The following is a 7,500-nucleotide window of genomic DNA, read 5'->3' as shown; positions in this document are numbered from 1 at the left end:
ATTTTTAAAGGTATTTTAAAAATCCCATTGGGTCTATAGATGCCTAAATACTTAAAAATCTGATCCTAAGTGTCTTGCTCAAAGTCACATTAAAAAAGTTTCAGAGTAGCAGCCGTGTTAGTCTGTATCCGCAAAAACAAAAGGAGTACTCGTGGCACCTTAGAGACTAACAAATTTATTTGAGCATAAAAAAAGTTGTAGCAGAACCAGGAATAATGCCCAAGATCTCCTGAGAGTCCCAGTCCAGTAGCCTATCCCATGAAGATTTGTCCTCTTTCTATCTCCCAAAAATGTCTGAAATGCCGCATCGTATATGCTTGAGAAAAGCATTTGTTGAAGAAAGGGCACATAGTTCATTGGATCATGTTATGACATGATACAAATTAACTTGTCACAGATTTCAAAAAATGATTTTTTTTCTTTTTTGGAAATGGAACAAACTCTGTTAATGTTCTTGTTGTGAGTAATTTGGCTAAGAAGCCTTCATGTAATGGCACCTTCATTATTTTGGACCTAATAGCAACACTTTTGTAATTTTTTGTGCTTATTTGCTCTTGGCGATAGAGAATTTCCCATGTGTGTTTTCTTTCTTCAAGGCTGCTGCAGTGCTCCTGAAGCAAACTTAACAGAGACTGTAGTACTGAAAACTTTCCGAAATCATTCCTGAAATATGGTGTATAATCTCCTGAGATTAAGTCAATGACAAAATTTAAATGTAAATTTAATTTGGCACCTTCCACTTAACTGATTCCTAGCATATAAAAAATGCTTCAGTTAAGTATTTAAGATGACATTTAATTGGTCCTGGTTAGGATACCACTCTGTGTAAAATCTTTGTGCTTCTTAAAAACTTTAATCACTGTCTTTCAAGCAGGGCTAAATTTACCATCACCTGAATTTTGTAGGCATATAAAAGCTTTAAACTGGGACTGACCCAAGAAATTTCCTCCAAATCACACAGCTACCCTTACTGCTTCTTAGGAACTCTTGATTAGTAACTGGATTCTCATTTGGAAAGAATTCTACAGAACTATCACAAAGTTTCTCTCCTCCCCCCCAAACCTTTCTATGAAATGGAGGGGCGGGGCAGGGGGCTGATCAGTAAATGAGCTGCTGGAGGAAATAACAAATTATCCTATTAAAAAATATGTTAGGTCTATACTGCTTCTTTGGTTTATTGTGCTTAGCTTGCAAACTTACAGTACCACAGGCTGGAATTGGAGTACCAGACAAAGAGGGGAAAGTTGTCCAAAAATACTGTTTAAAAAGAATATATACATTATTATTAGTCATTCCATGGCAATAGAGGTTATAGCTACATTTCAGAAGAGCTCTTTCACTCTCCTACTGCCTTTTTGGCAGCAACATTCCTCTCTTAGCAGTGTTTTAGTGCTTAGAGTTGATGGTATGCTATATTTTATGCACATAATGTTTAATTTAATAAAGCAAAGTGTGATTATTTGAATTAATTAGAGGATGTGTAAGAGCTCTGTGTGTAATGCACTTATGATATTCACCTTTTAAATGTACATTTATATCTATTGATCTATATATATTTGAAGTGTATTATGCAAATTTGATATACTAGCCATGTGAAGGATTATAGATAACTTGCAAGGGTGTTGTAGTGTAAATCCACACTTAAAGCATCAAACAGCATGAGTTAAAGTTCTGTGTTCTAACTAGTATATGCTTTTTTAAAAAGGCTCAGCTGTTCACTCTGTTGAAAAATACATCGGAGTTGTAGCTCAACCTTTTTAAGTGATAACTTGACTCCATGCTTGGCATGGTAGCCTTAGCAAAAAACAATCTATTTAAAACAGATGATGTCATTACCAGGCTATCTAAACTCTGCTCTTCATGCTCTTCTTACAGGTCTGACTACCTCCAAAGCATGTTAGGAGGAAGCTGTGTTTGACAGTAACTTCACAGGTGTGACTTTTCACCACAGTTGCAATGCTAGGTGCCAAGGGTGTAGCCAAAGGCTAACTTATTTAATGTATTGCTTCATTTTTTATCCATGATCCTCACTGTGCCCTCTGAGTCCTATACAGAAATGTAAATTTAAAAATGATTAGGAACATTCATCTAAGAACCTGACAAAATGAGGACCCTTACCCTAAAGAATGCCCAGCCTGGGTTTGGGTGGACTGCCTGATTCATTGTGTTCTATGTACAATAGAACTCTTCTTCAGTGAGAGCCCTGCCACTCACTCTGGAGATCTGACTGCTTGAAACTAGTAGTACAAGTGTCTAAATTGATCTTAATTACCACAAAATAATGAGAAATTATTTACTGAAGTGACCTCATTGATTTAGAAAACAAGTGGAAGGATGAGTGAAGTCTCACTGGTGACAGAAATGAGCCAGAATACTTTTCCAAATGTCCCCAACCCTGAATTTTGGTTGTAGAGTGAAAGAGCGAGAAGGTCTCAGATAAGAGAGCTGGATCTGAACCGTTGATCATCTAAAACACAAATACAGTCAGATTTACCAATCTCTAATGCCTTTCACCCTGTCAATAGGCCACCATCTCTGCTCTGATGGATGTATACTAAAACTTTTTAGCTACCTTTATAATATTCTAAGCCTCTAGGATGAGCAAGTTTTTCACCTTCTTGAAGAAACTGTGGCAGGTCCAAGAATCTTATTCAAAGCTATTTTCTTGTCTTAGGGCACAAGCTACTTGCATACCTTGACCATTCACTGATGGACCAGAAGTATATAGATGTGTAGACTGGCATGCTCTGATTACTGTTCAGTTCAGTCAATGTCTCCATCCCTGATTTCCACAGAGATGGAATTAGTGGTCTTCTAAGTCTTTACATCTCTCATGTTTCTATGATCCTAGGAAGACTTTATCGAAACTATGCAGGAATGGCCCCTAAGCATCTTGCCGGCCAGGATGGGAAATATTTTTGTCACTCCACTACAGAGCAGCCAAGCAAAAATACAAACAAAGAAATAGGCCCAGTGGCATGGCAGTATGGTGCCCGACTGCCCTTCTTATCTACCTCACTACCCTCACCCCAAACTGGCCCCCAAACCATGACATTGTCAGCTCTTTCCATTAGATGGTACCAAAAAGGAACAGAAGCAACAGGGATGGCTTTGTGATTGTTCATATAGAAAAGTGGGCACGATTCATGAGAGGAGGGGGAATTACAATCCACTCTGCTATGAACACAAAGATGATGTGCTTGTTCTCTGAAACCCAGGCTAGATATTAGAGTGGAAATTATCTGGGTGTAGAATAAGTGTGAGTTGAGCCATTTTGCATTTCACCAGCTATTTTTCAGTCTCAGGTCTGGTTAAAAGTTGCCCCCGTTAACTGAGTGAAGCATGTGACATGCCTTGATGTCAAAGATACCATTGCAGTAGAGTGAGCATGATTAGTCTCTCTGGTGTCTATTAGTCTCTCTTGTGTTTATTGAGCTGAAACTGGACCCAGTGGCCACAATTCTGGGTTAAGTGCTGCCCTTGTACACCAGCAGAGTGAGCAGGGGTCAAATTGGCCAGCTGGATTTCCAGCTGATTTAGTAGATAGTACAGGGCCAGTGGAACACAGAGGCCTCTTTGCAGCCCCAGCATTGGATCATGTCAGTAGAAGAAGGGGTGTGGCCAAAATAGAGTGTATTATGGCTATTCTGTGCTGCTGCAACACATCATTGTTGCATCTGATTGAGGCAGACAGATGTAAACTAGAGCAGACTTTGGGGGCTGTAAATTAGAGCAGGCAACCTCTAGAATCTTGAAGACTACAAAGAGCAACATAAAGCCACCTGGTCTCCTGAGTTGCACCGTGCTCATCATGGTGCAACTGCAGTTTAGAATCTGGGCCAGTGTTTTAAACTGGGACCTACAGAATGTTCTTCTGGTTTCATTTTAGTTGGGAGGGACAGCGTGAGATGGGGGAAGGACATCTAAATATTTCTGCTTCTGCTCGATGGAAGCTTGTTAGGGAAGGTGTGTGCTAGGATGGTAATATATGGCTGAAACCCTTTGGATGGAGAAAAGGGAGTGGGAATTGGGACAGTTGATAGATATGTTGTGCAGGGTAGATGCATCCGTGGTATGTACTATGGATAATGCCTTTACCCTTTATTTGGAATGATGTATTATTCCTTGATGAATTTGTGCTTATACTAATATATATATATATTTGCTATAATATTATAATGTCAGCAACTTCACATCTGAACTTCTTCTGGTGGAATGTATGGGAATATGTGGGACACATGAGGTAATCTTCGGTATTCTTGGCTATTTGACCCCCTTTTTTCTTCCCTAAAGTAGAGTTAAATTGGAAAAGGGTCAGTTTCTTACAGATAATTTTCTGATAAATCAAACTTAAATATTTAATTCCATACACTTAATTGAGGATCATGGTAGTGACTCAAGCCAGGTTAGAAAAAGCTCACTTGATGGCCCATACCTCTGTGGAGTACTCTTAATTATTAGTATTAGCATCAGCTTAAGAAAAAGCGGGTGATGATATTCTTCCAAGCGTCACTCATATGAGTTATCAGAATGAGATGATACTTACAGTAGATGGTGCAGATGTTCAAAATATGACATTCCATGCTTTCTGAGATATTTGACCTTGGCTCCCCGTAAGTGGAGATTGAATGTGGTAATGGGCTCTGTTAGGCTCCTGGAGTTTGGTTCCTTCTTGACTGGTAGGAAGTGAAGGAGAAAGTGGTGGTATCTCCCAAAATGCAACCATTTGTGGCACCAAAATGAGAGGTCACATTTGTGATGCTCCTTTTCCTTTATGATAAATTACATGGATACAGTTATAAAGTAGGGAGCAGATTTTGAATTCTAGATCTCTTACTTCATTTAAAAAAATATTTTTCCTTGTAACTTTGTATCTCTGCTGCCCAGAGAACAGCAGCCAAGGCATCCTGATACTAATATAATACCTTTAAATTCCACGAGAAGGTCACTATAGATTGTGTAGCCTAATGGCTAAAGTGTCAGACTTATATTACAAGGGTAGAGAGCTCACATTCTCTAGAGCCTGTCCTTTTATGAGATATCCTTCAGCTTTTATTCTGTCAGTATCAGAGGGAATCCTCTATTTTTAACACAGAGATAATTTTAATCGAAAATATTCCTTTAATAGGAGTAGTAGTAGCAACCACCATCCCAGGATTGCCTAGCACTTCCCATATAACCCCCAATTTTTGGTTGCTTAGAACTTTGGAAAACTTTAACTATTTGGGTTGATTTTTTTTCTATTTTTGATCTCTGCCATGAATCGGTATTGTCATTATTTTCCAGTTTTTACCTAAAATGATTCAACTTTATTCAAAGAAGCAACTTCTGAAAAATAGCTAATTTTACCAAGATTCAAAAACCTCTTAGCTGTTTTTGTAGCTATTCTAGTACCTCCATGATTTGAAGCAGGAACCTGAAGTTTGACAGGGGAAATAGTCCAGGGGTCAACTAGGTACCTTTTGCTGGCCCCATGAAAATCCATCTAGATTTTTCTGAGTTAGAACTCCCTGGGAAATCAACTTTTGCACATGTGTAGTAGAACTAGGGAGGTTTCCTTGTTAATTTTCTGAAGACTTCATTTGCATTTCACATGTGTCCAGGTCCTAATGAACCTCCAGACAATCAGACAAAGTAGTTCCCTCCTGTTTACACTCACTAAATATGCTTTGATATAGGGAAAGGTGCAACTTTTCTGTGAATCTCTCTACTACTGATTGGTGTTAATTTTGTGCAGTTTGTGGCCCCTATTTTTGAGGAAAGCTTCATACACATACCCCATTTTACAGAAATAGTCACTGAAAGGTTGCACAAGGTTATTTCTAAGCCCTAGTCTACACTTCAAATTTATGTCGGTGTAACTACGTCACTCCTGAGCTGACTGAACTTTTGGTGTAGACAGGCAGCATTATGTCAACAGCAGGGCTTCTCCCGTGAACATAGCTACCAGTTCTCAGGGAAGTGATCTCTCTCGCTGATGGGAGAAGTTCTCCTGTTGGCACAGGTAGTGTCTTCACTAAGCACTACAGCTGCGCCACTGCAATGCTGTAAGTGTAGATAAGCCCTAAGATAGCTAGGAATAAAACCTGGGTCTCTAATATGGCAGTTGCAAGTCTCATTCACTCAGCAATGCTGCTTCAGAAATAATCTGTTAAATCTAACTCAAGTGGTAGGAGTCTGTGCTGTACATCTGAAATTTAGGAAATTAAATTAAAAAAAAATGTTAAAACACCACCATGTAATGTTCAACTCAGGCACTCAAACGTTAGCAAATGCCAAAATTAAGATGGCTAATGAAACCCTAATTCTGCCACTTTGAGTATGCATTATGATCTGATGGTTAATTGCATGATTGTATACTTTTTTCCTCCATTGGGCCCCTGCCTCATGCAAGCACAGGGTAACTTGTGGAGGTCTTTCAGTCCAATTCACCCCTGGCTGGGATACAACACAGGTTCTCTGTCTTTACCCTCCAGGAAATCCACTATTTGCCATCATTTTTATGAGGCATTTCATTTTCTCCTACTTGTGGCCAGACCAAAAAAGGAAAGACAGCGTGTGATCTAATAAACAGAGAATCGATTTGGGACTCAGGAAATCTGGGCTGTATTCCTGGCTTGCCACCCAGCTGGTGTGTGATCCTGGGCAAGTCACTTCTCCTTTCTGTACTTTTCTTTTCCCTCACACTCTTTTTCTTTCTTGTCTGTTTACACTGCAGGCTCTTCACTGAAGGGACTGTTGCATGTGATTTTTGTGTAGCCTGCACCACAATGGGGCCCCAATCCTGGCTGGGGCCTTTAGGTGCTACTATAATATTAACAATAGTGCATACTCAAAAGCCTTTAATGGCATTTTAACCATGCCTAGTCCTGTTTTGATCAAGCAGGCAATGCAGTCTAGTGCTACCGCACTGGACTGAGAGTCAGGAGACCTGGTTTCTATTCCCAGCTCTTCCACTGACCTGCAGTGTGACCTTGGGCAAGTCACTTCCACTTCTCTGGGCCTGTTTCCCCTCCCACTCTTTGTCTGTTCTATCTATATAGAATGAAAATGCTTTGGACAGGAACTCTCTCTAACTGTGCATTTATATAGCACCTAGTAAACTGGGGCTACTGAAATAAAAATAATAACAATAATTAATAATAGTATAGGAAAATTCTTAAGGAAGGCCATTCTCATGACATTTCCAATCTAGTGATTTTAGACTCCAGAGATTCAGATAAGTATTCAAATGCTTCCTTTTCTGAAGAGATTGTCTGAATATATTTAATTGCAAAAGGCGAACACAATGCTCCACTATATTGTAAAAAGCATTTCCCTAAAATGGAGACTTTTACATAGGGGTTAATCCTACCATCTTTATTAAACCTGCACACCTCAGAGCCCACATAAATGTAAAGGCAGGGATTAGTGCATAACATTTAAACTGTAAAATGTTTGCTTGGAGAATTATTTAATGGTTTATGTTTTATAGTAGTTTGGCTTTGGTTGTGTGACCCC

This window comes from Dermochelys coriacea, chromosome 6 (assembly GCF_009764565.3).
Source record: "Dermochelys coriacea isolate rDerCor1 chromosome 6, rDerCor1.pri.v4, whole genome shotgun sequence".
NCBI lineage: Eukaryota > Metazoa > Chordata > Testudines > Dermochelyidae > Dermochelys > Dermochelys coriacea.
Note: the sequence above shows the minus strand (reverse complement) of the source record.